The sequence below is a fragment of the Octodon degus genome, unplaced genomic scaffold (genome assembly GCF_000260255.1).
Source record: "Octodon degus isolate 3935 unplaced genomic scaffold, OctDeg1.0 scaffold00104, whole genome shotgun sequence".
Classification (NCBI taxonomy): Eukaryota; Metazoa; Chordata; class Mammalia; order Rodentia; family Octodontidae; genus Octodon; species Octodon degus.
In genome coordinates this window covers 1,149,067-1,176,310 of record NW_004524680.1, presented here as the reverse complement: position 1 = coordinate 1,176,310, position 27,244 = coordinate 1,149,067, and the positions used below count along the sequence as shown (strand labels likewise).

Below are 27,244 nucleotides of genomic sequence, written 5' to 3'. Positions count from 1 at the left end.
GCCTGCTCTCAGGCCCCCAGTTGTTTCACTCCTTCTTTTGGCTGTCATTCCATCTGCAACTTTTCAGGTATGCACAAGGGACTGGAAGTCAGTCCTGGCATTCGGATAAACAGCCAGCGAATCCAGAACAGTCAAGGAACCAATAAATCACTTAGCTTGATCTTAATAGTGTATTTCTATGGGGTGATGTGCAAAAGACAATGGATTCAGTTTTAAGTAAGCACTTCTTGCAGTGATAGGACAATCAGCTACTGCTTGCTGTGATGGAGCACACGAGTGAAGGGGGGAAAGAATTTAGAGGTAAGTGTGGTTGAAGGGAAAGAAATCAGGAATCTCACTGTTGCTGCTAGCTGCACTCGAAGTATAGACTGACATTATCACCTGCTATCTGAATTAGGTAAATGATACTTCAGAGATGAGGCAGGTTTCTGTATTTAAAGAAACCTTATTATGATCACGTGTAAAGGAAAGCATTGCCACCCAAATTCTGAATTTTAATTTAGCTGATCTTCTTAAAGCACAGCCCGGCCATACATAAATTAGCCCGGTTGTTGAGAATAGAGGCCTGGGTGGTGAGTAGGATTTAGTTCTTCTAATGCAGAGAGTGGGATTGTGGAAGGAGAGCTGTCTCACCTAGGCCAGATGTGAGGCACTGTGACGCCTTTGCTGCACATCTGGAATGTCTGCCGTGTCAGCGTTGGCTCCCCTTCCCTCCCTCCTTCCTTCCTTTTGTGCCCCCCACCGCACCCCAGCCGTGTGCCGGCAGTGGGAACAGCTGCTGAATTCTGCAAGATGGCGGTGAGCTGTGATTTTGGCCTTCAGGGAGCTTAGAATCTGGTGGGGGTGGAGGGCAGACAGAGGAAGCATGCGCTACTGGGCACTGTGCATCCTCTCCTCTGACAACAAGAACAAACCAGGAGACTCTGGAAACAATTCCACAGCAGGGCTCTCCGACATATTTATTCAGTGGTTTCTGTGGCTCAGTTATCCTGCTTTGGGGGGCCGCCATGATAACGGCTTCTGGTTGCAGCCTCGTTATGGAGAAGGCAAGAGCTGTTCCTGTTACCTGACCTCGTCCCCTGACTCCCAGAGTCGCCTGTGGACTTGGACCTGGTTAGAGATTTTCCCAGGGAAAACAATCGGTCAGGGAGAACATCTGTCGTTTCCCATTTCTTTGAGCCAAGCAGTTAGGTGGCCGCCTGGAGCAGGCTGTGCTTCAATCTGGAGTTAAGGTTAACCCTGAAGGCCAGCAACTTCCCAAAGGAAGGCAAAGTCCTCCTGGGGTTTGCTCAGAGTTTTGTGGAGCTGCTGGGCTGTGGCCTTCCGACTGCAGCCATCACCTCTCTTGCTCTTGGATGCTGGGCACCGTCTGCCTCGTGTGGGCTTCCAGGGTCCAGGCTGCAGTGGGGGCTGGCTGAGGGGAGGACTGGGGTGAGGAGGAGGAGGCGAGATTATTGCCTGTTACACATGGACATCTAGACGGGGGAAGAAACATAACAGCTTTATTTTTAGGCTTTGCTAATTCTCACTCTTCTCCTAGTTCGCTGCTACCTGGCAACAGCTTATTGTCATGGCAACACCAATGTTAATGAGTGAAGCTCTCAGTGTGCCTCTTACTCCGTGACAGATACTGGGTGCGGAGCTATCTTTCCAGCCATCAGCGGCCCAGCACTCGGCTCTCTTCCTCTCTTCAGGCCTCCCAGGTCCTGTCTGCAAAGCAAAGGAACGGAGTCAGCACTGACGAGGGATTTACGGGTCTGCTTACCCACTCCCAGCTTAGCCTCTGCCTACAGATGGCGGCTGGCTTCCCACGCTGCTGCCTTCCTCCCAGTGGTCCATCCCTCCACATTTTTTAGTGGCAGCCATCCACTGTGCAGCAAGAACCGGCTTTCTTGCCTTGGAGCTCCTTGGGATTCGAGCAGGTGTTTCTCGCACCTGTTGCCAGTTGGGCAGTGAGGCTCCACCTCCTGAGTCCCAAGAGCGTGGAGATAGGTCACTGGCCCAGAGGGAGCTGGTGCCTCAGAGGACGGGCCTGGCCGGCCCCCTGACACCCTCTCTGTTGAATCCTCGCCTTCCTGTTTGGCCTCTCTGACATCTGTTGCCGTTTCTGGCTTTGCAGTGAATGTGAGAAGGAGCCATGAGAAAGGCTCTGGCCTCAGTTTCTCATCTCCAATCTGAAACCCTGATGGTCCTTAGCACTCAGTGCTGATGATGAAGGGTCTGTACAGTGTTCCAGACTCCTGCTCCTGCCGGGACTTGATCGATCTGTCTGTGACTCAGTTTCCTTGCTTATACGTTTAAGGATAATGGTAGTATCTACCTTGGAGCCTCCCTGCCAGCCTTCAGGCAGGTAATTCTGTGTATAGTGCTTAAGGCATATCAAGCGCAGGCACATGGTTAAATAAATATTCATCCTTATTATGTTAGTTGCTTAATAACCACACTAGTCTTGTCTAGTGAGGACTGTTGTTATTCTGAAATTACAAAGAAAGAAACTGGGGCATAGAGAGTTTGAGCACCTGTCTGCCCCCAGGTCACCAGGAGCTGCAGGCTGGAAGTGAAGTAGAACCTAGTCATGCCCTGAGCCTTCAATGCTACGTGGGGACCCTGAGAGGGCTCCCATGGTCTGTGCCCTCAGCCCGAGTGGCTCTGGCGTCTCAGCACTTGTCACTCCTTGGGTAAAAGGTGCTATGCATATATGGAGTGTTAGCGTCATTACGAAGTGTCACCTCCAGAGAGGACGCTCTTAGCTGTCACAGCTTGTCTCAAGGCCAGCTCTGTGAGGCTCTGGAATGAGCAAAGGAAGTGGAGCTTCATGCAGCCACTGTTCTGTCACCCTGAACTGCCTCTTGGGATGTGGGGTCTGTCGCACGCACCTGTCCCTTGGACAAGGGATCACGTGAGCACATCAGTCCTCCTGCTAACCCTCCTGAAGTTTTCAGTGGTGTAGAACAGCTTGTTTTTGTCAGAGTAATAGTTCTTTTAAATTTTCTGTATATCTTTTAAAGGCAGCATATTCATGGGGTACAGAATCAAATGAACAAAAGGGTATATGACAAAAGTCTCCTGTTCTCCATGCCCCAGTCTCCTAGAGCAACCCCTGAAGGGGGACTTATGCAAAAAAATTATCTATCTATCTATCTATCTATCTATCTATCTATCTATCTATCTATCTATCGTATTTTAGGGAAGAATCTAGATGATGTGGTATTCAAGGTCTCACTACTAGATCGGACTCCTAGTGATCTGCCTGTTTACAGCCTCCCAAGAGCTGGGATTACAGGCACACGCCACCACGCCCAGTCTCAATTGCCATCTCAGCAGGCCCTGGGGGTGGAGCCAGTACTGCAGCCCTGGGGATCGAACCCCTGGCCCCTGTGCCTGCTTGCAGGCACTTTAATCCCCTGAACTATTTGACCAGCCATATATATAATCTTTTAAACCCTGTTAGGAACACTTAACATATTTTTTCCTATGTTGTATTTGTGGGCTTTTTTTTTTTTTTTTTTTTCACTTACCAGTATATATTGGAAACTTCTCGGTGTCAGTACATTCATTTTCAGCAAACAACTCAAGATATATTGTTATTCCTGGTAAACTAGGTCAAGTGTGCAAATCTTCATGAAACAAGCCTGAGAAAAAGTAACAGTCATGAGCAGGTATTGACTATCACCAGGGCAGAAAACCCAGGCTTCTGTTCCTTCCCCTGCAACAGCTTTTTTTTAAATCTCTAGTTTTAAACCTGAAATCCAAAGGTTGGAGCTGAACATGTCCCTAGGTGGGCCACAATGTGAATTCTGCCTGAGTTCACATCCTCCTGGCCTTTTGGTCCCACTGTGCTTTGTGTCACATGTGAGTGCGCCCCAGACTGGGTGGCAGCCCTGGCGGGGTGCAGGACTGTTTCTGGGGTACGCAGGGGCTCTGGTCTGCTGGCCCTACCACACCAGCCGTCCTTCCTGGCCGTCCTGCCGGCCTCGTGTTGATCCACCACACTCTTCTGGCTAGCAGAGACAGTTCGTTGACTTGGGAGTTCTTATGAATGCCATCCTTTCTATTCTTTGTGTCGGTTCCTTTACCTAGAAAATGTGGAAAACTCACCACCTCCTAAAAGGCACTGAAGAGACAGTGCTTAGCATTCCTCCTGTCCTTTCCCTGTCGTGCAGCAGAACGGCTCTGTGTGGACTTGAACTTGAGCCCTTGTCGGTGAGAACTTGGGAGAAAGGTGACAGAAAAACCAAGAGGTAGGGCTGGTGGTGTAGCTCAGTGGAGAGTGTTTGTCTGGCACATACTGGGCTTTGGGGTCCATTTCCAGCATCACATGAAGCACACACATGCACATACATGTGTGCACACGCATGCACACATGCATGCGCATGACCACCACCAGCAGCAGCAGTAGAAGCAGGCCGTTTGGACCTGCATTACTGGTAGTGCATAGTAGGTGCTCAACAAATGGCCACATGAAATGTAGAAACAAATCCACATTCTGCTATGTGCTTCGTGAATCCTGTTCAGAGATATGTCAGAGACGTGTCAGTCTGAGTTGCTTCACCTGGGTCAGGGTGTTGGTCTTCCTTGTCCATGTCCTTTGCGTGCTTCCTTTCCCCTCCCTGCATGGACTCACCCCTTCACTAAGATTGACCCCTTGGTAGCTCACGAGCTTGAGGCCTGAGCATGGCTCAGAGGGCTGGGAGAATCCGGACATGGGCTCCTCAGGCCCACTCTTATCCAGGCTCTGGGCCAAGGCGGATCCTAGCTTACTGGCTCGGTTCCATCGTATCCATCTCCCTCTCCTCCCAGGGCTCTGCCCCTCACTCCACCCACCTGACTTCTCTAGCTCACACACTTTCTGTTTTCTGAACCCCGTCGCAGTCCTTGACCCTCAGTATTGAGGATGCTTTGTTGTGTTAGCACTTACAGGGACTTTTAGAAGCATGGAGCAGGGTGGGAGGATCCTAGCCCCTGCCTCTGGTGCCTTTCATCAAAGCAGGCCTGGCAGAGGGAGGGCTGGACTCACTGGTCCCACAGGGGCAGTTCTTGGAGCAGGGAGCTGCTGCTCAGCTTGAGACACCCAAATGGGGGGCTTTCTCTGAGGAAGCAGAGGTGCCCCAAGGCAACGGAGAGCCTTGGAGCTGCAGCCTTCCCCACTGATGTGACCAGGGATGAGTCTGTGTCCTAGAATATGCCCCACGGAGGCTGATGACACATTTACCTGTGAAGTTCCTAGCAAAACTGTTTAAAACTCACCCTCTTCCTGAAGCCCCAGTGCCACCATTTTATTGACACCGTTGGTGCTAGAAAGCACTTGCTGCCGAGAGATACATTCTAGGGTGTCAGTGGGGGAAGGAGCAAGTCCCAGGGAGGAAATGAGCAAGCATAGAACTGGAAAAATCCCCCCAAAATATCCCCTAGAAACTCCAGATTATATTGGCTATAACTCCAGGTTATACCCTACATGTATGCATGTAGGCCAGGGAAGGGGCCTCACCAGCTGCCTAAATGCCTCAGTGGGACATTGAGGCTGGATCCAGCCACACTTCCTGGTCCCTTTTGTTGTCCCTACTACCCCTAAAGGGTGGGATGACAATTACCCTAAGGACTGTGTATGCCTAGAAATCCTCCCCTACCTGCTTACTCCTAGCCATCTTCCTTCCAAGAATGCAAGTGGCCTCTCATGTACCATTAGAGCTGAAAGGCAGACTCGGGAGGAGGTAGCTCAGTGGAGTGACTTTCTCAATTGAGATGCAATCAGTCAAACAACTAGGCTAATTGACTGGTTATCAAACTCTTCTGGGTTTTGAGGGAAGCAAAGAGAGAAATTATTCACAGGCTAGAGATTTTTTTTTTTTTAATCAAGAGAAGAATCTGGGATAGGGAGATAGCTTAGCAGTCTAAGTGCCTGCCTGGCAAGTGTAAGGCCCTGGGTTGGATCCCTGGTACCACATGCTGTGCTGGCCCTGTGCGATGCCAGCCACTGAAATAGGGTGTGGTGACATGCCTGTAATCCCAGTGCTGGGGAGGCTGAGACAGGAGGATCACTACATGTCTGAGCTGCATAGTGAGACCCTATACCAAATAAATACACAAATAAGATTTTTTTTTTTTTTTATAAAAGAGAGAAAGCTCCCTAGAAGAAGGATTGTAACAGCAGTCTTCACTCTGGCCTTCATTAGAATAATCTGGGTAATTTTTTTTTTTTTAAAAATACTCAATTTCTCTGACTCCACCAAAAGGAATTCTCATTTCAGAGTTGATTGTGGAGGGTATGTCACAAGCAGTCAGCTTGCCTGTGGATGACTCTAGAAGGCCTCACCTCTCAGAGGCCAGCTTGGGGGCAGCCTGGTGAAGGAAGGGCCTACTTTCTGGCCCCACATCAGGAAGTGCTTGGAGCTTGGAGTTCGGAGCTTGGAGCATGGTGCAGGTGGTTGTAGCATACAGCAGGGCCGAGAACCAGTGGCTTAGCATTGTTTGGAGACAGAAAGCAAAAGATGCAAACGTCGGCATAGAATTTGCTTTGCTTTCCACGCTAGTATCTCTAGATGACATATCTCGATGGTAATCTGTCATGGCATAATCTGAAATACATTTTAGGATTTAAACAGTTTATATGCTTTAAAAGATATTTGTATACCATGTTCACATCAACATTATTCATCAGAGACTAAAAGTAGCTTTAACCCAATTTGTTTATTAGCAGGCAAACAAAATACACATATATACAATTGAAAATATTGCTCAGCATTCAAAAGGAAGATAACTGTGATCCATGCTAGTAAGCAGATGACCCCTAAAAACATTCTGCTGAGTGAAATAAATGTCATAAAAGGGGAAATGCTGTATGACTTCATGTACTTTAGGTCCTAGAAAAGACAAATTCATAGTGGCAGAAAGTAAAATGGTGGTTGACAGGGCCTGGGAGAGGTGGGCTGTTGGGAGTTAGCTGAATTTCTGTTGGGCAGCGTGAGAAATGTGCTGGCCATGGGCAGTGGTGGTGGCTGAGAGTGACGTGAATGTGCTTAGTGCAACGGAATCAGCACTTAAAGTGGCAAAGAGAGTAGATTTTATGTTATGTGCCTTTTTTTTTTTTTTTTTTTTATTTTCTCTCTCTCTCTCTCTCTCTCTCTCTCTCTCTCTCTCTTTTTTTCTTTTTTTTTTTTTTTTTTTTTTGTTATGTGCCCTTTAACCCAAGTCAAATACTAACTTCAAGTGAATCAGAATTATTTGCTTATGTCAATATTTTGGAAAAATAAATTACAAAATAAATTGAGATCAATGAAAAAAATCACATCTTGGTATTTAAATGTGTTCATCTTTTCTGCCTGTGTTTAAGCACACAAATGTACACACACACACACACACTGTAGATCTTGCTCTGTAACCTGGATTTCACATGAGTTTGCTTTGAATTAATCCTTGTTTCTGATGGAATGGGTTGGGTTCCAGGGGAGGAGTGAGTGAGATTTGTTAGACAGGTTAGGTTTGCAGTCTGACAAAGCTGGGCTCAAATTGAGGCTGTGACATTTATGATCTGTGCGACCTTGGGCCTGAGTTCTGTGCCTGAATGTTCTTCTCAGGGTTGTTTTGGAAACTGAAGACAACTTAGTTGCCAAGTGCTGGCTTAGGACATTGTGTCTTATACTGAGGAATCACCAAAGATTTGCACAAATAACTTACTGTGCTTGTTGTGGGCATATCTCAGGAGAAGGCTGCAGAAAAGCCCTGGTATGAGATGGAGGAAATTGTGGCCGCCCTCGTGCTGTCACCTTGCAGACACCACTGTCCTTGTGGGTCTCACCTTCTGTACCCACAGTGGGAGGACACTGGGTTCAGGGTCTTGAAGTTGCTCCCAGCCCACCCACCCCCAGCAGCCTTTGCTTCTATGTAGCCTTTTATTCTCTGAGATAATGCAGGGCGCTGGGTGTTTATCATCCAGCAAGTGCACATTGTGGCATCTTGTGTTTCTGTCAAGTTGGTCAGTGACAGCATGCAGCAGCACCCAGGTGTGACCCACTCCCGCTACAGACAGGAAAGTGCCTCCTGGTGCTCATCTACTGCTTTTTAGGAAGTTAACTTCTGGTGGTGCCGCACTGTGTCCTGCAGGCTTGTGGAGAGGTTATGGTGGCAGAAGAGGGACGGTTTGCCCTGTAGACAGTGTGGGCGCAAAGCACAGACCTGCCTGTGTGCTGCACACAGTGCCTGAAGGGAGACAGAGCAAGCAGGTAGCCCCTCAGGAGCAAGGATGGAGGTCCCAAGGCCAACCCAGAGCTGAGCGATTTTTTCACTGCCAAATGCAAGGTCTCTGTGCGGCAGCGCTGGGCAAGAAAATCAAGTTAGGCTGGCTCGCTTCAAATAAAATGCTATATTTAATTTCGCTCTGGGAAACATTTGATGTCTGGACCACTCCAATATGTGTAATATATTTAAGAAGATCTGTTTTATTAGAACAACAGAACGAAGGTGGAGGGACATCCTGCATCCCTTGCAGGCTGCGCATCGGAATGGGACTGTTGCGGCTTGGTTCTTCATCGTCTAGCAGCTGCTGGCCAGAGGTCGGCTGCTCAGTGTCAGGCAGCTGTCTGGACATCTTGCACTCATTGTCCACGTCCCCGTAGTTCAGCCTGTGTAATACATTTTGAGTCAAACAAGACGTGTGGGAGAGAAATAAGGAGCTGTCTGTCTTTACACTCTGTGGTGTGCTTTTCTGTGCTTGGCGTTCAGAAGGGAAAGGGTCTCAGCTGTGCCGAGAGTCAGCAAGACTCTCCAGAGTCAGCCTGGTGCGTCTGGCTCCCAGTGTCACTGTCCCCTTGATGATCATCCCAAGTACTGTGGCCAGTGGACATGACCTGCACTTAGACGGCGTCTGCGCAGGCGCATTCTTGGGTTCATGGGTTTCCACATTTCCTTCCTGACTGCGCTGTTATGTTTATGCATGATGTAAGAGGAAGCTCTTCCCCTTCTCTCCCCCTTCATTTTATTTACCAAATAAGGAGTCTGGTTTCACTCTGGAAGCTCTAGAAACTAAGCTTTTACTCATTCATTTTAAGAATGTGGAATCAAGTATTTTTGAGGCTTGTGTGGCCCTCTTGGGCTGGAAATGGCCCGCTCTATCTTGTGTCAGCTTTTCCTGTTGGAGAGAGATCTTCAGACAGCGGCCCCTGCCTCAACCTGTGTTCCTCTATCCTTTGTCAATAATGCAAATCAAAGAGGTCAACTAGTCAGTTAAAATGATGGTGAAGGTTTTCTCTAGAGGACTTGAAACCCTGGAAACATTTGCTTTTGCACGCACCACAGGCTTCGTTGTACGTGTAAAGGATTTTCAGAGTCTGGGTCTTAGGAAAGGGCTCCAGGAGAGGGGGGATGTACAGGAAGCCCCATGACCCAGACAGCAAGGAGGGGTGTCCTTGAAGAACACTGTGTGACCTTGCCTGAGCTCCCAGACATTGCAGTTATGATGAAAACTTATACAGAGAAAGCTGTTCTCTGTGGTGGAAAGGATTTCCTGCTTCCCAGAGGTTGAGGTTGATGATGCCTTGCATCCTGCATCCAGAATCAGTGTGACATGGTGGACATGATCGGGGCCCCAGTGGGCAGTACTGTGGGCTGTCTGTGTCACTGTACAAAGAGCACATATTTGCAGTTAAATAGATATGTTGGAGTCCTGGCTGGAAATCCAGAGCCCCTCTGCACCTTGGTCTCTTTGTAGGGAAGGATGAGGGTAACAGTTCTATAGAGAGTGCTGGGATTGTGTGTGATAAAGCATGCGACATGCCAGGTAGCACGCGGGCTCTCTGGTAAGGGCTCAGAAGTGGTAACTGGTAGAATCTTCGCATCCTCCCTCCTGTGAGAGAGAGTGTAGGTGTGGAGGTGCTGACCAATTAAAGTGTTAGATCCATATCTGTTATTATTATTGCAAGCTAGAAATCTGATCCATACATTTTAATTTTTGTTATTGTTAATGTATTAGTTCTTAAAATCCTAAAAAAGCAGCTATAATACCCTAATTATAGCTTATTAAACTATATATTTTAAAAACACTTTTTTTTTTCTTGTAGTACTGGGGATTGAACTCATGACCCTGTGCTTGCCAGGCAAGCACTTATTCTACTGAGCTACCTCCCTGGCCCCTAAAATACCTTTAATTTAAAACAACTGCAAGCAGGACTGGCGAGATAGCTCAGAGGTCTAAAGTGCCTGCTTAGGCAAACTTAGGCAAGTGCAGGGACCATGCTTAGATCTCCGGCGCCACAAAATAAATAAATAACTAAATAAAACAAATGTGAGCATATTTTTTCTTGGTATCTGATAACTGTTGTAATTTCTTATGGTATGATTTTCTTCCCTTCTTGTAACAACTTTCTAAAGGACACAGCTTTGGGAATCTGCTACAATGATTTTGTCATTGAGTGTAAAAGGCCACAGTCTGATCCTGGTTAGGTTCTGCTGGCTCAGCCCAACCTTGGAGAAGCACTTGCAGCCTGATCTTTATGTAGACATGTGGTGTCTACTTCCTGGTCGTCTGTAGTCACCATGGTTTCAGGCCTCTTGTTGGGTTCATTTGTGCTGGAAAACAGCTGATCTCTTATACATGGATTTCACTGTAATATTCTACTTGGTTAGGGCAGTACTGAAATGAGTTCCTCATAGGTCTGTGTTCATCTCTCCAGCGAGTATTAGTGGAGAACATACTGTGGGCCAGGCTCTTCGACAGGCACTGGTTTTGCAGCTGGAGACACACATTTACATGTCCTGTGCATCTGGCAGGGAGCGGAGGGGACCTTGATGGGAACACAGGAGGTGATCTGAGATCTTGATATTAGGGTTGGTGCTGTGGGAAAGAAATCAAAGAGAAGCAGAGCAGAGAGAAGAGACAGTGTGGCTATCGGAAGAGGTGACTCTGATTTGTGGGCCAGCAGAAGCCCCTCTGGGATATAGAAGACAGGATGGAGCAAGGCTTGCAAAAAGGAGAGAAAGAGACACCGGGGGTGGGGGTGGGGAGGAGGGACATGTGCAAAGGCCCTGAGGCAGGGCAGTGTCACAGGCTTGGGAACAGAAGAGCAAGACTTAAGGACGGACTTGGGTAGGAAGCATAACTCCCAATGTAGTAGACGATAGCAGGATAATCATGGCCAACGAGAACTAACTGAATGCTTCAAAATAGAAGATTTTGATTGTTCTCAATACAAAGAAATGATACATGTTTCAGCATGCCAGTTACCCCGATTTGGTTGTTATCATGTATTCAGTTATACACTGTACCCCCTAAAATATACAGTTACTTCGTAGCAATTAAAAATGGAAGTATATCCAGTCATGGTGGCACGTGCCTGTCATCTCAGCACTTGGGAGACTGAGGCAGAAGGATCTCAGAGTTTTAACCCAAAGTGAGTTCAGGTCAGGCTGAACTGCATAACTGCATAGTGAAACCCTGTCTCTCTTTCTCTCTCAATATATGAATAAATGACAAAAGGGAGGTGACAGGTGGGGGTCCTGAGGGATAGGGGTAGTGGCAGGCAGAGAATAGACCGTGGCAAGTCAGGAGAGGCACATGCTTGTTTAGTTTTTCTTTAAAAAAATCATTTTTTCATGTGGATTCCAAAATGGACTTGGCAAGGCCAGAAACCAGATGAAAGACCAGTTGGGTAGAAAGGGCAGAGGACAGGACCAGAGGCCAGGCTGGGAGGTGACTTGTCCATTGTGGGCTGGGGTCTGGAGGCATGGCTGCCAGAGCTGCCGGGTAGCTGGGTAGGGAGGTCCACAAGGAGGCCGGGACAAACGTGGGTGAGGAAAGGGTTGACTTAGGTAACGGGAAATGGCACGTTAGACCCACTGATGCAAAAAGCTCTTGAAAATGGCCGCTCATGTTGGCCTAACGGCTTCATAGAATTGTATCCTATGCAAGTAATCAGCCACGTACTCCAAGACTACTCACAAGTTGGCCCATTGCAGTCTTACTCTTTGTGGTGCCATCTTGGAACAAGTTCATCTCTCTCCTTTGTTCCTTCGTCTCGTCCTCACTGGCTGAGGAAGTTGGGATGCTTCCAAACATGGAATACCATGTCACCTTCAAGTGACGACGTACAAGGACGTTTTATGGCTCAGCAAGCTGTTCACCTAAATGGCCAAATGAAAAAAATACATTACAGAGTGTTAAATGTTCTGATTCCAATTTTATATGCTTTTATATAAATTCAACTTACCTGTCACTTAAGGTCTAGCTAGGTGATAATATATTTTGGAAAGTCAATGGGTTATACATTAGAACATTAATGATATGCCAATTCAGAAAACACAATTATAGATTATTTTATTTTGTTCTCTATATATGACTCTTCCAAATTTTCTATTATAATCATTTGACATAAAAAGTTTTTAAAAATGGTTACTCTTTCCAAACTAGGGATGGTGCTGTGGTACTGTCACTACACTCAAGTGTAAGTCCAAGTTGTGGGTAGATTACTGAGCTGATGGTCTTCTCAATACGCTGCCATACACAAGCTGCCTGTAGTCAGGATATTTGTGTTGAGAATAGCAAATAATTTGAGTCAGGAATCATCTGGAGTTCGAGCAAGCAGAACTTGTCTTTCACTGGCTTCACTATGTTTAACCTCTAACGCGGAGACCCCAGGGCTACTTCAGCTTGCAGACGGGAATGGATGAGGGCCATAGTAAAAACAGCTGTAATGTTTCCATGGAGTCACTGGGAAGAGTAAATGATACAGAAAGAGAAAATATTTTGTAGAAGAAAAAGCACATGGAAATGATATTCCAGGGTCCAGGTCTTCACATGCAGACTTGACTGTGGGCACAAATATATTTTGGGGGGCCATGCATGGGCCATTGTGTGCCCTGTCAGGCGCGTCTCAGCAGCCAAATGGAGAACTCTGACTGTTAGGCAGTTCACTCTGTTCACAGGCCCTGAATTAAGCAAACAATCGAACTTAAGGGGCGATTAGCCTTGCTGAGCCACAGGCAGCTGTCTGGTGCAGGATGCGGCCTCACTGGAAAGCCCTAGAGGAAGCAGCGTCTCAGCAGCAGCCAGAGCTGCTCTGATCTGCGCCTCAGCTGTGCTGTGTAGTCCGCCTATTCGAAATACCTTGTACAGGAGTCAAACAGAGGGTACCAAGCTGAAGAAGGATGCAGGACAAAATGCACTACCTCTCTATTTAAAGGAGACCTTCCAACAGCTCCACCAAAAGACTGAATAGAGAGATAGAATACTCCAGTTCAGTGGTGTAGCTTGACACAGAGTCAGCGTCAGAAATCAATAGCATCCCTGTACACAAAGCAGCAAACTCACACAATTAAGGAGACTGCAGCCTTCACAATAGCATCCCCTACCTCAAAAAAGAGGAAAAAAAAACCTTAGGAGTGAGTTTAGCTAAAAAGGTCAAAGGTCTATACATTGAAAATTATAATACTCTGAAAAAGGAGATCAAAGAAGACAGCTAAAATAGCTAAAGAGCTAAATCTTGGAGACAACCCAAATGCCCATCAACTGAGGAATGGATTTTTAAAAAAATGTGTTTTTATGTAGTGAAATACTACTCAACCAGAAAGAAGGATAAACTGGAGACTTTCATAGGTGAATGGAGGGACCATATTCGTAAGTCAAATAAATCGGACCCACGTGTTTAAACATCATACTGTCTCATTAGCGTGAGAAAATGAAAGAATAAATCAGATCCAAATTGTACAGTAGATATTTGGCATAGGAAAGAAACAGTCCAAAAGAAAAGAAAAACTGTAATGGGAAAAAGGGGAAAGGAAGGAAAGAAAGAGAAAAAAATATGTATATATGTACAAGATAATTAAGATTGTTGCACAGCTAGTATCTCTTAGTTCATTGAAAAGAAAGGTTCGTGCTAAAATCCTTTGCACAAGATATCATGCCTATATCTTGTACTCGGAACAACTATTATGAATATAACATGCATTGCATTATCATTCCTCTCCTACTAGCATGTTTTGAAACTCTATTTTATTGTAATATTTTTTCTCTTTAGGATAAAAGATAAAGGAGCTCTTTGTTTTTTAAATGGACACTGGACGTAGGCCTCTGACGTATCACCTCCTTTCTGGTTGAGATGAGTGTGCACAGAACTGCTGGTAAGCAGCAGGTTCTTGCTGTCGAAAGCTTCGCCTTGTGCAAGGCTGGGGAGGTCCCGCCTGCTCCACAGGACTCAGAGCCTGCTGGACAGTGTCGTCCGCACGAGGGTGTCTTAAGGGGGAGTCCCCCGTCAGGAAGAAGCTGTGTAGAAAAGGAGCCCAGACTGCAGGAGAACAGTTGGGTTTCTGCTTGTAGCTAGGGACTGTGGGTAGAGAGAGATGAAGCAGCCAAGCCTGGCCAAGCTTCGAGGTCCACTTTCCTGGGGACTGCCAGATCAGTGAGGCGTAGAGAGCACATCCCACGAAAGTTCCTGATAAGTGTAACAGCTGCTGGGTTGAGCCGCTTTATCGGAAAGAGTGCTAGGGGTCTTCAGCGCCTTCTCACCCTAAGAAGAGAGATTTAGCGTTGCCATTTTGAACACGTGCCTAGGTAGCTGCCAATTAAATGTGTCCCAGAGTACATTTCCGACTGATAGAACATTTATCATTTTTCCATAGTAAACGGCACCAGTTATTGAGAAGATGTACAAGACGGATGATGACAGCAATAACAACTAGTGCTGATGGGCATTTATTCTGTGATGCACACGGTACCAGATGTGTGGCGCACATTATCTCTTTTAATTATAAAATATGCTCTGGGAGGCAGGTATTGCTCTCCACTTGACAGATTAAGAAACCCAAGTAACACTGGCTCAAGGTATCACAGAGCTAAGTTTCCTAATCTGGGATTTGAACCCAGATCTCTGACTCTAAGGTTCATGTTCTGACCCTCCTCCATTCCTCTTTCTCTGGCTTATTTTTCCAGCACTATTAGAGTTTGGAGTTTGGAGTTCAGTTTTATCCTGCATATGCAGTATTAATAAATGCCTACTCTGTACCAGGTGTTGCTCAGGCCAGGAATGAATAAATCATGATTTCTTCCCTTAGGAAACTTACATATATTATTATTTTTAAGAATTTGAAGGCTGTAGCAAAGGCTTAAGAAATAATCTCTGAGTAAACCACAATGTGAAATGTATTTTAGTTTAATTTATAGATAACTCTAGCGCCAGTTAGATTTTGATACATCTCATAAAAGATGCACACATAAAATCCTTCGGGAACTTATAGAAGAGAGAGAATATCTATTTGGAGAAATAAAAAAAATCAAGCTAGATGTAACATTTGAGATAGACTTAGGTAGTTCTCTGGCAGGAGGAGATGGTTAAGTACTGTTTCCCATCTGATGCTGCCTTTTGATTGATAGACTGAACCTACTGCCTGCTGAGTGATTTTTGAAACTGACTCTGTACTCTTCATTTGTTTCTTCTTTGTGATTCTAAGTTTCATTGATGTTCACAACTTAAAGCTCAGAGGTGGAGTTTTTATTTTAATAGACATAGTGGTCACAAGAGACCTGTATGAGAAAGTAGGATTTCCAGTCATCTGTCTGGTATCACTTGTATGAAAATGGGTTATGAATGTGTGTTCTAGAACTTTCTTTTGCATTTCTACCAGACCTGGAAGGGATCTAAACTTAGTTATCCAGTATCTTCTTAGATTTAAGTCTAACGCAAAATGCATTACCTCCTTGTCCTTCTTCTTCTTTTTTTAAAAAAATATTTTATTTATATGTGTGTGTGTGTGTCCGTCCAGCTCAGCCCACCAGGGGGCGGGATTGGCTGGCATGTGGTGCTGGGGGATTGAACCGAGGTCCCTGTTCTAAGTAGGTGCTTTAGACCACTGAGCCATCTCACCAGCCCCCGCTTGCTTCTTTGTGAATCCCCAACTTCCCAACCGCTTGTACCTGTACTTGGAGATGGCCTGCTCCAATGTATATTAACATTTAGGGACCAGTAAAAGGGTTGGCCAGGACTCTCGTGTTAAAAGGTGACTTTAGAGATCAAGTTCTCCTGTTGGCTCACTTTGGGATATTGGGCACTGGCATAACTTGCCATCAATTTCCTGATGAAGAAAACACCTTGGCTTCCTTCCTAGATAAGCAAGCAGATTGGCATTGGAGATAATTAAATTATATAGCACCTTGGGGTCCAAAGATAGGAGGTCTCATGTAAACACCACTCCCCCATTGCCAGTGCTGTTCTAGGGGGAATGATAATGTAATATTTGCTTATTACAAAGTGGTTTTTTGATGTTTGGTTGAAAGAGAGAGTAGGTGCCTGAGCCAACTGTTAAGGCTACTTTTCTTCTACCACAATTTATGAAGTGCTTTGTGTCACACCCAGCTATTGTAGGACCGGAAAACTTGGATGTGCAGGGCTGTGGCTCTTTAGAGTGAATGCAGAAAGCAACAGGGCTGCTCCAGAGTGAGGAGTGTGACTACTGTGAAGGCTGCATCTCTGGTTTGCTTTCTGATCTCATGCACGTCATTTCGCCGCTCTGCCGTTCTGCCGTTCTGCTTCTCTGCCTGTGAGATGTTGCCCGCTTCTCATCTTCAAGATGAGAAGGCTCTCAGCTGCTGCTTAGCTGCTCCAGCTGCTGTGGCATCGTGGGTAGGCAGCATATCATGGCGGGAGTAGATAGCCAAGGAAACTGCTTCCCTCAGTGGCCAGGAACCAAAGAGAGGAAGACACTGGCATCTCATAATCCCCCTCGACGCATGCTCTCGGTGATCTAAAACCTCTCATTCAGCCCCGTCTTTTAAAATTTCTACCACTTCCAAATAGAACTAAGTGGAAGACCGAGCTTTTTTGGTACAGGCTCTCACTATGCAGCTCGGACTCGTAGTGATCCTCCTGTTTCCAACCTCCCCAGTGCTGGGATTACAGGCAAGCACCACCATGCCTGGTCTGAAGACCAAGCTTTTAACACCTGGGCCTTGGGTGATCATTCAGGCCCAACCTGTAGCAGTGAGCTTGGCAGTTATCCCTCCCTGTATGTATACAGGGAGGCTCAGAAGCCAGATGACTTGGCCAAGGTCATAGAACCAGTGTAAATTTAAGAGCCAGGGCCTTTGACCCCTGCACTGACTCTAACACCCTATCTCTGACTGTCTCTAGCCAGAGCATCAGCATTCTAAAACTACTTGCATTTAAAAACCATCTATTATCAATACATTTTCCACACAAAGATTTCAAGCCCATCGAGATACCTGGATTTCCTCTCAGCACTTCATGTCTTAAAATCATTGTTTGTCGTCCCTGTAGCATACAGTATGGCCCAAGCCATACTCGCTGCTATGCATGCTTACATAATGTCATTGTTTCCACCAAAGAGACTCAAACCAGAAGCTGGCAAGCTGGGAACGCGCCCTTCACTGTACCCGGCTCTCAAGCAGCTATTGAGCATGTGGAGCTTGACGCCCGTCTTCACCAGGCCTGGAGGCCCCTTCTTGTTGGCTTTCAGCAAGACTTTCAAGTGTTCTGTGGCCATGAGGAGGCTTCCTAAGAAACAGCTCACTGGGAAGCAGATTCTTACCTAACAGATGCGCTGTGTAGAGCTGATAAAGGCCTGCACTTGGCTCCCTGCACGGGTGGGAGGGGTTAAACTGGACTGAGCTTAATAACATGCCCACAAGGGACCAAGCTGCGGACACTACTGCTCTTGCTGTGGACACCATGGCTGCGGCCTGTTACAGGGAAGTGATGGTAGCTAAGAGTTTGCTCGAAAACCACTGGGGCGCAGAGTGCGTGTTTTGCCCCCTGGACTCCCCTTCTTAGTTACTCACCTTCCTGAGAACCTCACTTTCTGCCGCTAGCTCCAGATTTCCCTCCCACTTCCTTCCTTTCCCTATGACCAGCTTTCAGGAAAAATGATTCTTGCGCTTCAGTGCCAGTTTTTCTATGAACGTTAGCATTTTGAGCTTTTGGTCTGGCCATTGTCTAGTGATTCACTTAGAGACTTAGTGATCAGACAGACCTGAGTTCGAATCCCCACTCCACCTTTTCTAACTTTTGGCAGGCCACTTAGCCTTTCTGAGTTGGCACAGCAGACACTGATATTGTTCTGTTGAATAACATCATGGGAAGTACGGTAGATACGCTAAGCTTGTGAGGAGGCATTGCATTTGGCTCTTCTTCTCTCTCTCTCCTGAGGAACTCACAGGCTTCTTCACGAGGCTGTCTTTTTGGGTGTCACTGGACAGGGTGTTGGCTCAGCAGAAGGCAAAGGCTGTCTCACTGTCAGTAATCACGGCTACCCAGCAGTGCACATGGCTGCTGGTTCATTTTTGGTTTCATGTGCAGACGGAGCATGGCTGCTCCAAAAATCAGAAAATTTTGAGTGTCAGCAAGATGCCACAAGTTGGAAAATGCCACAGTTGTCCTAAGGTGACAAGTGGCCATCAAAATACAAACCCACTGAAAACATTGAATCAGATCACCTTCTGGCTATGTGTTTAAGGTGTACATGGAACATAAGTGAATTTCATGTTTAGACTTGGGTCTGATCCTCAAAATAGAATTCATTATGTGTTTGTAAAGATTACAGAATCTCTCCAAAACCCGAAATCCGAAACATGTATGATCCTAAGCATTCCAACAAAGGGACACTCAACCTGTACTACCTTTTACGGACTCTAAGGCATATATTTACCCCTACATTTTAATTTCTCTGAAACTGAGATGGATTTTCCAACAGATGCTTGTACTAGTTACTCTTCTCTCATTGCTGGGACAAATACCTGACACTCAAAATGAGGGAAGGAAAGATTTATTTAGCTCGCAGTTGCTGGAGGTTTCAAGACACTGGAGGTGCTGCGTGTCCAGGATGCTGGGGTGCTGCGTGTCCAGGATGACCCGCTCCACATGTCTGAGAAAGCACAGGAGAGCCAGTTTAATGGTTCATACCTCTCTGGCCCCGCCCCTCTGGCCCCACCCCGTCCTCAGGCCCCGCCCCTTAGACCCCGCCCTGGTCCTCTGGCCCCACCCCTCAGGCCACCCGTTGCTCCTCCAGCTGCATCTGCCCCATAATTTGCACGAGGCTTTGAGGGGACAACTAGACACAAACCATAACAGCTATATTACAGTTCAGTTGGCAGCACTTCTTCTTTTGTAAGAGTATGTAAAATCATGGATTTGTCTTACAATCCATGATATATTTGATATGATAGAAATACAGTGGTTATTTAAAATATCTGACTTTAGCTTTCCTGAAGTCAGGTACCGAACAACTGCCTTGGCCTGGTGATTTTCGATCCCTCGCTTTCCTGGCTCTTGATCTGAGTCCTTGTCTGGTGTCCAGGTGGTGGCTGCCATCTGGATGAAGGAGCAGCAAGAGGAAGGTGCCAAGTCTGTGGAACATATTTGAACAGGAAACAAATGCCCCTTAGGGTTGCATTTTTCAGTCAAGGTTCATGTGGCTTGTGGCAGTCCTGTCACCTGGCCCCGAGAAGCCTTCCTAGGCCCTTGCACAGAGGGCTGCCAGGCGGCTTGTATTCAGGTGTTTTTTTTGCAAACATTAATTCAATGTTAATTCAGTCTCAGGCACTGTGTTAGGCACTTGACATAAATAAACTTTTAATTAATACAGGAGCTTCTCCATAAAGTAGCTGTTTGTGTATCTTTCTGTCACAGGTGGGGAAACCATGTTTAAAAATTAACTTCCCCGAACTCAGACTTTTCTACTCCAGTGTCTGTGCTCCGCGCCATTCTGCCCTTCTGCCTCTTCTAGCTGGGGTGGTGGTGATAACGAAGCAGTGTGCGAGGGACACGGGAGGGACATCACAGGCTAGTCTTTTCAGAATCTAGTTGACAAGCCATGTGCTAATGATGTAGGAGTGAGTGATGGATTTTGCAAGAAGGGGAGAATGGAGAAGGAGAAAATCTAGGCCCGATTTTGAACCTTTCCACATGAGATTTCAAGTTTTCTTCTGTAGGTGTAGTCCTGCTGTCTTCCCCTGTAGCTTTGGGTTGTGTAGTCCGGGGGCGGTGGGGTGGCGGCATGAGCAGAGCTCGTTTGCCCTACTGCGATTTCCTGTTCCTTCTGTATGGAATCACATAGGCTCAGGGGACAGCAAAAAGGGACGTGCTTCATGCTGTACCAACTCCGGTGAAGGAAGATTAGCACTTCCAAAAGCCAGCGAGGGAGTCTGATTACTGGCTGTTCCTTCCCCTCTTTGCGCGCGTGCACACACACACACACCCCTCCTTTTATCTGTAGTTTTGCTTTTTCTGGTTTAAATTACCTGCAATCAACTATGGTTGGAAAGTATAAATGGAAAATTCTAGAAATGAACAGTGGATACATTTCCCATTTCATGCCATTCTGACTAGCTTGATAAGATTTTGCACTGTCCCTCACCATCCTGTCCCCACAGGGGACATAACTCATCCTTTGTCAAGTGTGTCTACCTGCCTGTTAGACACTCAGCAGCTGTCTGGCTTCTCAGAACAGCTCTTGTGATATCACAAGATATCAAGTAGCACTTCTTTCACTTAATAATTGCTTTAAAGTCAAGAGCAGTGATGGTGGGATGGTGGTGATTTTATTACAGTACTATATATTGTTATATCTATTCCATCTTGTTATGAGTTGTTATGTTAATGCATTATTGTGATTAATTGATACACTTTCTCATAGGCTTGTATGTATAGGAAAGGATATGGTATGTATCAATTTTGCTAGTATCTGAGGTTCATTCTTTGAGGGCCTTGTAACGTATCCTCTATAGTTGTGGGAAGACTACTGTATGTATATGAACACTTGACTTTTTTTTTTTTTTTTGTATTTTAGAGAAAGGTCTATAGGGAGTTCAGGGTCTCACTACTAGATCAAACTCATAGTGATCTGCCTGTTTACAGCTTCCCAAGTGCTGGGATTACAAGCATGTGCCACCATGCCCAGTCTCAATTGCTGTCTCAGCGCACCCTGGGGGGTGGAGCTGGCATGGCAGGCCCTGGATTGAACCTCCACTGAACTATTTGGCCAGCCCTTGAAGGATTTTTTTTTTTTCTTTTTTTGGTTTCTCAGGATGCCTTAAGGGCAGATCTGGTAAGGCATGAGGACCTGGGGATCGAACCACAGTATCCTGAGCCTGACTGCCTTCACTGAAGCAAGCACTTAAACAACTGAGCTAATGGCAGGCCCCCTTGACTGCTTCTATCTGTATTTTCTGATGAGAAACAGCTGAATAATGCACCACTGTGACTCAGGAGAGCCCATGCTGGTAGAGAAGACAGCAGGTGTCCAGGAAGTCATCGTCAGAGTAACAAGTTATAAGGGAGATGGCAGCTGCGTGACCGTGTTGACTGTGGGAGGAGGACAGAATTTGGGGTGCTGAAGAGCATATCCTGGCTTCTCCTACCGGCTCACTTGGGCAAATGCCCTAAGCTCCAAACATTGGTTTCCTCACCTTTATAATGTGGAGAAGCTTATTTTTCTCGAAGCCCCACTGAAAGGACTAAGTAAACATCCATATCAAGTGCAGTGCCTGATGCTAGCTGCATCCATGGTCTGGCGCCGGGTGGGACGTTGTGGTGGCCTTAATATGCTTACTTCGAGTACCTAAATAGTACCTAAGTATGTACTGGATTTTACATTTTATCAAATATCTGTTGAGTATCTGTTCTAAGTGCCAAGGATTTAGAAGTAAACAAAACAGCCCCAAATTCCTGCCTACAAGAGCTCTCTTTCTTTCTTTCGTTCGTTTGTTCGTTCTTTCTTTCGTTCTTTCTTTGTGTGTGTATTTTAGGGAAGGATCTACAGGGTGTTCAAGGTCTCACTACTAGATGGGACTCATAGTGATCCACCTATTTACAGCCTCCCAAGAGCTGGGATTACAGGTGTGTACCACCATGCCCACTCTCAATTGCTGTTTCGGTGAGCCCCAGGGGTGGGGCCGGCATGGCAGGCCCCGGGATAGAACCCCTGGCCCCTGTGCCTGCTTGCAGGCATTTTAATCTGCTGAGCCATTTGACAGGCCCAAGAGCTTACTTTCTAACTGGGAACAACAGTAAACAAAATGCAGAAGTTTATTGCATGTTGATTGGTGCTATGGAGAAAACCAAGTGGGGATGCGTGGGGAGTCAGCATGATGTGCATTTTAAATAAAGTGACTTGGGAAGGCTACATGAGAGGCGGCCTGAGCCCTGGCTGAGTCCGTGGAAACTGTCTCAGTTACTTTCCTCTCATTGCTGAGACAAAATACGTGATGTCCAGAATTAAGGAAGGAAAGGTTTATTTAGCTCACGGTCTCTGGAGGTTTCAATCCATACTCGGCTGACTGAGGCAGGGTGGCACACGGCAGAGGGAAGCAGTTCATGATGGCACAAAAACAGCAAAAGCAAGGAGAACAAAATGGGAGAAGTAGGAGCCCCTCTCCATTGTGCAGGCTGCCGCCCCACGGTGGGTGTAACACTCACATACATAATCCCAGCAGCACTCACACCCATAATCACAGCGTTGGATAATGAATCAATCACAGACTCAGGAAGCTGCCCCATGGCTACATGAGGCTTTAGGGGAACATCTAGACCCAAACCATAACAGGCATGAAGTTGTGAGTAGGGGAAAGGAATTGGATGCCATGTGTTGTATGAGGGTAACTATGACTGCTGTGTGTGTGTGTGTGTGTGTGTGTGTGTGAGCAACCCATCAGAGGACTCTGATGTAAGCTGAGGATGTGATCCTCTTTGATCAGGAAGCCAAATGCAAATTGACAGTATTGGAAGAGGAGGGAACTGGGGAAATATGGTTTGCATTTTGGTTTTGGCCTGTCTTTGTCACTGTTCTGAATGCTTTCCTATCACTGTGGGCTTAGAATGAGAACAGGAAGTGAGGGGCTGCGGGCCAGCACCACAGTGGGGTCACATGTCCAGCTTGTGGTTGGCTGGGCCCAGGCAAGGCTCCTTGCACTGGTGTATGTCAGAGATGGCCAGAGGCCATGGTGAGGGCAGGGAGGAGATGTCACAAACTGGCTTTATTCTGTTGCCATCACAAGGAGCAGCAGGAGTTCTCAGGGAAGGTGGGACACGAGAGCTGAGAGCACAGTGCAGCGTCAGTGAGCAACTGTAGGTGTGCAAGCCTGCTCACTCAACTCCACAGGAAGAGGCTGAGCTCACAAGAGCTGAGAGCAGGGCCTCAATGCGCGGAAGACGCAGAGGGGACCACAGACAAAAGAACCAATGGGATAGGTGCGGGAAGCAGCCCACGCCGATACTGAGCCACCCCGGGACCTGTCAGCCCACACACTGTAACTGACCCCTTCCTGCTTCTGGGGACCAGCGGGAAGCTAGCCCTTTTGGGAGAAATGAGGCTTAGGCAACTAGAAGTTTTTATTTTGATTTATGTGGGTTTTTCCCCCCTTTGTCAGTCACAAAGCCATAAATACATACACTCAAGGTGAAAAAACAGCAACAAACTTATTCTTAGTGCTTATTTTGAGCAAGGTCATGGCCTCACTATTTGATGGAACAGTCCTGTAAAGTAGGTTCACTGTCACCCCTGTGTGGCACAGGAAGACACGGGGGCCGAGATCATTGCTTATGGACCCTCTGCTCGTAAATCCCGGGCCCTTCTCCAGACCCCTGCTTCCAACTCTGGAGCCTTATCTCCGTACCAATCTTGCAGTTACTTCATATTCAGCACGTTGCTGTCGCTAGGGAGTTTCGGGAAATAAAAGGCACAAATATGTACAAGGGAAGTGTGTGGTCAGAGCGAGAAGAGAAACTGGCCTCGGACTTTTTTCTTTCCCCTATCCGTGTGGGCAAGCTGCCAGGCAGCTGGCAGTCACTTCTTGTTTTAGGTTGTACTTGATTTGTGCCATTCTCCTTCCAAAGGCTTGAATCTCACTGAAGCCAGAGCCCATGTGGGTTCAAGTTTAATATTCACCACGGCGTCTTAAGTCAATGTTGTGGACATAGTTGATGCTCAGTAAATGTGACAAAAGTCTCTCAAGTTGCCTGAATGCATTCAGTACCCAGCTCTCACTTAAGCCACTGTGTTCTGAAAACGATACAATTAGAACATTTAAATAAGATGGTTACAGTGCAGTCGTGCTGGTATGATTTTTCCCAGCCCTTCTACACAGTTCATCTTGTGTCACCTTCTTGTCAACCTTCGTGAGGGTGGCAGGGCACATTCTCCTCTCTTCCACTCAATCATGAGGAAGCTGAGGTCAGAGACAGCAAGTCAGCTACCCAAGGTGACAAATAGTCTTTGGTTTGTTTTCTCATTTTGAGTTTAAAATCGGAGACGATGTCGGCTGCATCATATCCTGACCTCCCATTTCGTGAGCAGGTATTGGGTATACAGCCCAGACACAGGGCTGAGAATGCTTGTTCCTTTCTTTCTGGCCACCTTCAAGCAGTGTACAACTGTGTTGCTAAGGTGATTTCCTGGCCGGTAACCCCACTGTAAGTCACGGAGCTTTGACAAGGCCGGGAACTTGGCGGAGGATGTACTATGTCCATAAATACACTGCGTACTTGGTCTCTTTCATTCTGCATTTAATTTTTTTCTTTTCAGATAATTTTCTTTATTGAAATTTACAGTACATTTTTGCCATGCAGTTTTTGATACATGATGGAATATGCCAATTAAATATTAGGAAAAAAAAACATCTTAATGGTGTTGTTATATAGTGTATTGGCTAGTTCCAGTGGATCTTCGTCTCTTACTGCTGCCATTATCTCCAGTATTTGAATTATATGGCAGGGTTCATTTCTGTCTTTTAAACAGTGTCCATTTTCCCACTTCTTCTTGGTAGGAAATGAGGTTTTTACATATTTTGCTCCAGCATGTGTACTTTTAACTCCACACCAAGGTGCATCAGTCTCAATCATTAATTTTTCACTAGGTATTGACTTCAAAACTTCCAAATTTGCCTCAGTTTTCAGTGAGCAACCATTAAACCCTATATAAAGATCCAAGTCGGTCAAAGCAGCTGCTGCTTCCTTGGTGCCATCAAAGGAGAGTACCACTCCACCTACACAACGATCTCTGTTTCTTTTCATTATATCCAAAAATTCATCATGTGAGTTTCGACAATGAAGAAACATTGGTAATTTTGTTTGTTCTGACAGTTCAAATTGTTTTTCAAAATATTTCAGCTGAACATCTTTGGGGCAAAACTGTAGCCAGTCAAAATCGAGGCCACACTCCCCGACTGCCACAACTTTCCCCTTATTGTTTTCAGCAAGAAGCAGCAGCTCCTCTAGGTAAAGATCAGGATTATTCTTTTCAAATTCACCGCATCTGGTAGGGTGGCAACCAACGGTGCTGAAAAACATATCTTTTGTTTGCGCCAACTGTAGAGCCTCTTTACTGTCTTGTAGATCTCCTCCTGTGATCATGAACTTTTTCACACCAACCTGGACAGCTCTCTCGATCACCTCCTGCAAGTCATCTTGATGCTTCTGAACCCCTCTATAAATTCCTCTGAACATAGGATCTGTCAGGTTGATACCAATATCGACGAACTTGTAGCGACTCATGGCTGCAGCGCCGGCTCCTCCCTGGCGGAAGCGGACGTGGCCGCGGTCGACCTCTGCATTTAATTTTAAATGCTTTCAGGCATACATAAACTACAAAATAATACAGAGTTCCCATAGACCTTTCACCCAGCTTCCTCCAGCGTTAACATCTTGGGTAAACATAGTGAAATGATCAAACATGAGAAATTAACGTTGATACAGTTCTTTCAAGTAAACTTGAGACTTCTGTGCGATTTCCCCATTTGTCCACATATTCTTTTTTTCTGATTCAGGCCCCAACCAGGACCCCCGAGTGCTCGTAGTCCTTCCCTATGGGCTGCTGCTCGGTCTGCCTGGTTTTGATGACTTTGGCAATTTTCAAGAGTTCCGGTCGATTGTCATGTAGTTTGTCCCTTAACTTGGGTTTGTCTGATCCGGGGGTTTGTTTTCCTTGTGAACAGATTGAAGTTATGTGGTTTTTTTCGCACACTGAATACATATTCTGAGGATTAAAGTAGTGATGCGCCCATCACAGGGTGTCCTGTCAGTTAGAAAATGATGTCGGGGTCCTTTTAGTGTTGCCGAGAATCTACATCTCTCCCTTTCTCTCTTTTTTTGTATCTCAAAGAGAATTTAAAAAGCCAATAAAATGATACAGAATTTCAAAACACAATGGTGGAAAATTAACAATGGTTGTTACATTGCGTATCTATACCGGGGATTGAACTCAGGACCCTGCACTTGCTAGGCAAGCGCTTATTCTACTGAGCTGTGTCCCCAGCCCTACATTGCGTATCGTTATCTTCAACGTAGTTTCTCAGATCACCAGGTATGGACCTACATCTCTTGAAGAAGGCGTTGTTTGTTAAGTTCCCTCACTGGTCGCTGCCATTTCCCCATTTCTAATACCGATGTTGGGTCAGATAGTTTGAGCAAACATAGCGCTTTTATAAACTTTCGCCCATCCCTTTAGCATTTCATCAGTAGATACTGCCTGCAACAGTACACTGACTCAAGTATCTCCCTGACAATATTTTTTCTTTTCTTTTTCTTCTACATTTATTAATTGGAAGTCTTCTGTTAGGAAGAGCTGTCCCTTTTCCTTGTTCCTTTGTTTAGTCAGTTATTAATTTATATTAGCATCATGCCCATCTGTTTTATTCTGTGGGTTATGATCCAGTACTGTTACTGACCTTGTTGCTAGATGACTCTAGCTTTGCCCCCTAAGACCTTCTCTGGGGGTCCTCTTCCGTACTTGTGTTCTTTTAAGTATTTCCTTGCTTTTGGACCTTAGGGTACTCCCGGCTCCTCTCCTTCTTGTGCTGCCCCAGCCTGGGAACTCATCACTTGCCCCGGGATCCCCGAGTGCTCTTCCTGGAGAGTGGTCTTTAGGAACCAAGATGTGAGTACGGGCTGTGCTCACGGCTCTCGACTTTCTCATGTCAGTACTTCCTTGGTGAAAGAAGCAGTGTGTCAGTGCACATTTTGGTGCCAGCTTCTCTGCTTGTCACGGGCTGGTAACAATTTGTGACTCTCCCATTTTGAGTCTTAATGATCTTGGCAGTCTGCCTTTGTCACCGTGTTCCTGTGACCCATCTGGTAGTAATTTTAGGTTCTGTTGTATTAAAATCATGCATTCTTGGTGTTGTTTCACCAGTGCGTTGCTTAGCTTGGTATTGAGTGCTCCCTGTGGGCCAGGCCTTGGGACAGGCGCTGGGGTCACGGTGGTGAGATGACCCGGCCCTTAAGGGGTGTGTAATGCAGCATCTTCCCCCACATCTGGA

The 27,244-nt window shown here is 46.2% G+C and overlaps 1 protein-coding gene and 1 pseudogene across 35 annotated transcripts in view; one reads left to right on the top strand and one right to left on the bottom strand.

Annotated features, from left to right (window-relative positions):
* The window catches only part of Cacna1c (calcium voltage-gated channel subunit alpha1 C), a 752,474-nt gene that overhangs the window by 241,037 nt on the left and 484,193 nt on the right, over positions 1–27,244 (top strand). The gene's annotated exons all lie outside the window — the stretch shown is intronic.
* Positions 24,585–25,484, bottom strand: LOC105743180 (annotated as a pseudogene).